This window comes from Malus domestica, chromosome 06, assembly GCF_042453785.1.
Source record: "Malus domestica chromosome 06, GDT2T_hap1".
Taxonomy (NCBI): domain Eukaryota; kingdom Viridiplantae; phylum Streptophyta; class Magnoliopsida; order Rosales; family Rosaceae; genus Malus; species Malus domestica.
This window is the reverse complement of record NC_091666.1, coordinates 11,587,594-11,591,934: the sequence shown is the minus strand read 5'-3', so window position 1 is coordinate 11,591,934 and position 4,341 is coordinate 11,587,594. Positions and strand designations below refer to the sequence as shown.

Here is a 4,341-nt window from a genome sequence, read left to right as displayed (position 1 = left end):
TCTATATATCTTAATGCTTAGCTACCATTAGGATGTTTAGATAAGTAATTAGATGTAACTCGATCGGAATGCCACCGGAGGATTGAGTATTGCTTCTTGTGATTGATAGTTGTAAGTTCACCTAGGGCGAATGCCACATCTTAGGGATTGCATGGTTTTTCAAAGGGTTTTTACCAAGCGTAATAAGTCATGCATGTTTATGTTTGATTTGAATGCCACAAACAGATTGCATGTTTGATATACGTTATAGCTTGAATGCCACAAGTAGAATATGCATAAGGAAAACCTAACCTTCAAAGTTTCATGTGTAATTTATAAGTAATTGGTAAAACTACATAAGATTGTTAAGGTGATAACGAAATCCTAGTGTCGTTTTATCATTATTTTCTAAGATTGTTCCCCTTCAAATTGGTTTCTTTAATTGCTTTTCTTTAATCGTTTTAATTTAAAATTCGTTTTTAATATTCTAGGTCATAAAATCAAGATTTTCGAAACTTTGTTTTAAATAGTTAATTAAGAATTAGTTTAAATACAAATTATTCAATCAATTCATGTGGAAACGACTTTGCTTGAACTACTATACTGCAATAACATTGTACCCTTGCAAGTATTTTTATCCCTACTTTTGCAGGTGGTAAAAATTCCTATAAAGAAACTGGCGCCGTTGCCGATGATTGTTTTAAATAATTTGTGTATATCATATTCTTAGTTAATTATTTTTGTACATAACTTTTTATTTACTTGATTTTATTTTGTTTTTTAGGTTACAATTTGTGCAACAATGGAATTTGTTCCTCCTCCTGGATTCAAACCGCCCTTATAGGTCAACTTTGCATAATGGGATTTTTATGAATTTAAACCTAGAATTTGTACACTTTGTTGTTTGAAGACCCATGATATTTTGCAATGTCTTGAGGGGTAACATTTTCCAGGGTTTGTTCAAGAACATATCAATATGAGAAACGACTCAAAAAGGAATTGGAACAATCCCTGTTTAGAGTTCTACACTTCAAGTTTGAAAAAGCATCTTAAGGACTATTTTGAGCAGTCTAATGTGCCACAAGAGCTTTTGGTGGAGGATAAACTCTCTAAATTGTTGGAATCAAATGAGTTGTACATAGAAATAACCAATCATGGATTTCAAATTCAAGCATTAAACTATGGAAAGAGCTATGATGATCAAGCGGAGATTTGTGCAAAACCTTAGGAGCAATTTGCTAGTTATTCACGACCAAGTGAAGAAAAAGCACACGCTAGTTCTGAAATCTTTCTAGAACCTATGGCTACCCAAGTTTATGTTCCACCATCACCTTTCCACAAAGGCTGGAGGAAGACATCAGTGTTAATGTGTTAGGGGAGGTTCACACAAATTCAGCATTAAGCATGTTACATGGTCAACTTTTCAGCCAGCTAAATGATTTGGATACAGGGCAAATGGTTGTTGATGGGAAAATTTTAATTGTTGTACTGAACAGTGCACCAACATAGCCGATCATACTTGATGGCATTCGGTGCAAGTCATACAAGCAGGCTATGATCCACAAGGAAACAAAGAAAAAGCTTAATGGCAACCTAATTCTTCGTCAAGAAATTCGACCAAAGCAGAAATTGTGGGTGTTAAACACACGGTTTAAAGCAGTTTGGCAGAGACATCAGCCTCTTTGTAAAGGGCCCTATTTGCTTACAAAAATTCATTCACGTGGAAAGGTGGACATCAAGGCTTCAGCAAATGAATTCAGATGCACAATTGATAACCACCGCACTCCGTATCTACTATTAGCCTCCGATGCTGCCAAGGAATGGTTGACTCTAAAAGAACAAATCACGTGATCACCAGATTCTTTCAAATCTATCTAACTATAGACGTTACCAGATTCTTTCAAATCTATCTAACTATAGACGTTAACTAAAGCGCTAATTGAGAAGTAACCCAATTTTTCTAACTCTTTTCTTCTTATTTGCGTTTATTTTATTTTCTTCCTTGTATTCTTTTTCACAAAAATAAAAAGATTTAAAAAATTCAAAAAATTGAAAAACACAAAAACAGAATTTTTTTTAGTTAATAAGTATTTTATTTGGAATTTATTCTAGTGCAATTTTAATTTTGTGGTTGAATTTGAATCAAATACGGGAATCGACTGAATCATGCACTCAGCAGCATTCATCTACTCACAGCTTAGCATTCAAGATCAACATCAAAGTGCAGAAATTTAAAAGGAATGTGAACTGGAGTCTGAATTATGAAATGCTTACAGTGGGGTTGCTGTGATGACCTCTATATCGCTGGACCCTCTTTCACTCACTCTCTCTCACATTTTAATAAAATAATTTTTTTACATACAAGTTCGGCGGTTGTCGGCTATTACCTTCCTTTGGGATTTGAAAATCGTGGACTCTGCGAGTTCTCCTGCGCACAGATCAGAGCATGCATGTATTATTTTTCCCTCCAACTGAGCAGTGCAGATTAACATCAAAGAAATTCGGATGAGGGTTTACCTTTTGGACTCTCAAATTTTCAGTATGCCAGCAACTCCGTTTGCAAGCGTAGTGGACTCAATGGAACTCGGTGCTGTGCGTTTAAGGGGTGCTTCTGGGTTTGGCTGAGAAGACATCGCGAGGAGTAGAAATGATGAGGGCTAGGTGTTTCGGTTTTGATTTTAGGTTTGAGAGAAAAGGAGAGAGCCCTCTCGGTCGGGCTCGAGGTTAGAGAGAGTTTAGCGAGAAAAACGGCTAGGTTTGGAAATGAAGGTAATGGGGCTGAAACTTAGTTTTTATAGCCCAATGCTAGCGGTGGGCGGAGGCTTTCGGCATTCCTATTCCTGCCCCCAGGTCACGAGTTCGATCCCAGCACCTGACAAATTTTTGCCAAATGATTAGTTGGTTTCGTACCCTTTTCAGCTCGACTTAATAAGTTTTTAGGAGTGTTCTATGCCTAACGCCATAAAGCCTTTGTGGTTTGGAAGTAATTGACCAAAAGCTCGTTACATGGGTTGGATCGATAGCTTAAGGGAACTGGTAGGGATTTTAGTCGAGTCTCATTAACTATATTGGTTCATTTAACACCAAGGGAAGTTCATGAATTCTTTTCTAATTGATTCTAAATGGTTAGACTCTATAGTGGGATTAGTTTGAACTTTTGAAAAGATGTTCTGATTTTTAATGTTTTCTATGGCTGGCAACATGAAGGTGAAAATTTTGTCTTAGTTAATTTTTGTTTAAGTTTCTAGTTTGTTAGTTTTTATCTTTGTTTTTTAGTTTTGTTTTGCTTGAGGACAAGCAAAAAGCTAAGTTTGGAGGTATTTGATGAGTCCATATTATACCATATATTTTACCCTAATTTTGGTTATAATTTATTGGTTATTTTGATAGAATTTTGATACTTTGTTATGTATTTTCAATGTAGGACGTTCGACTTCCTCTAGAGCAAAAAGTGATCAAATGGATGAATTTTGGAGTGATTCCAATTGGAGGATATTCGTGAGTCTTTCAAGATGATTGTGTCAAAATTTCAGATTTTTCTACTCAACCATTTGACCAACATGCATCTTTCCTATATTGATGTTTTTGGACGTTTTGGGTGTTTTGGAGGTCAAGATGGCATATTTTAAGGAAGATTCCTTCTGAGGATGTGTTAGGAACGTCTCAACCTTTAAAAAGAGACCTTTTAGGACCAAATCGGAGTTGATTTATGGTGGTTCATAACTAATTTTTGTTAGTCAGGGCGATGCCTTGAGCCTTAGCATGAATATGTCATTTTTATTTAATTGCTTATGATATTATGTGGAAAAGTTTGAATATCCTAAAGGCTTCAAGATTCCAGATTTCAGCCTTTTTTGCTAGAGAGTCATCCTTATCATCGTTAGAACATGTAGCCCAATTCACGGCACAATGCGGAGATGTCAATAGTGATTTCCATAAACTACAATTGTTCAACTTTTCGTTGATAGGCTCAGCATTCATCAACCTCCCACCTAATTCCATCCAAAGTTGGGAAAAGCTGGTCGAGAAGTTTCACGAACAGTTCTATCGGTCGGGGGTGGAAATGTCAGTTTCTTCATTGGCTAGGATGGCTCAAGCATCTGACGAGTCACCAATGGACTATCTTACAAGGTTTAAATTGGCTAGAAATTGGTGCCGAGTACCTCTTCCCGAAGTTGATTTTGTTAGGCTTGCTCTGAATGGGCTCGACGTGGAGACAAAAAGAAATTCAGGGCTCGACGTGGAGACAAAAAGAAATTCCTGGGGGCAAACTTTCGAGATATGTATGAATTAGCCCAACATGTCGAGCAATATGATTATTTGCTCCGAGAGGAAAAGATCTCAAAGTCCCCTTCCCGAGGA

General features: G+C 36.7%; 1 long non-coding RNA gene across 1 annotated transcript; it reads right to left on the bottom strand.

The window, feature by feature from the left end:
• Positions 1-2,217: 2,217 nt before the first annotated feature.
• On the bottom strand, positions 2,218-2,731 carry LOC114823362 (uncharacterized). The gene is made up of 2 exons (XR_003771451.2): positions 2,497-2,731; positions 2,218-2,407 (listed from the first exon to the last, which is right to left on the bottom strand). It is a non-coding gene; the product is annotated as an uncharacterized lncRNA (long non-coding RNA).
• Positions 2,732-4,341: the final 1,610 nt, after the last annotated feature.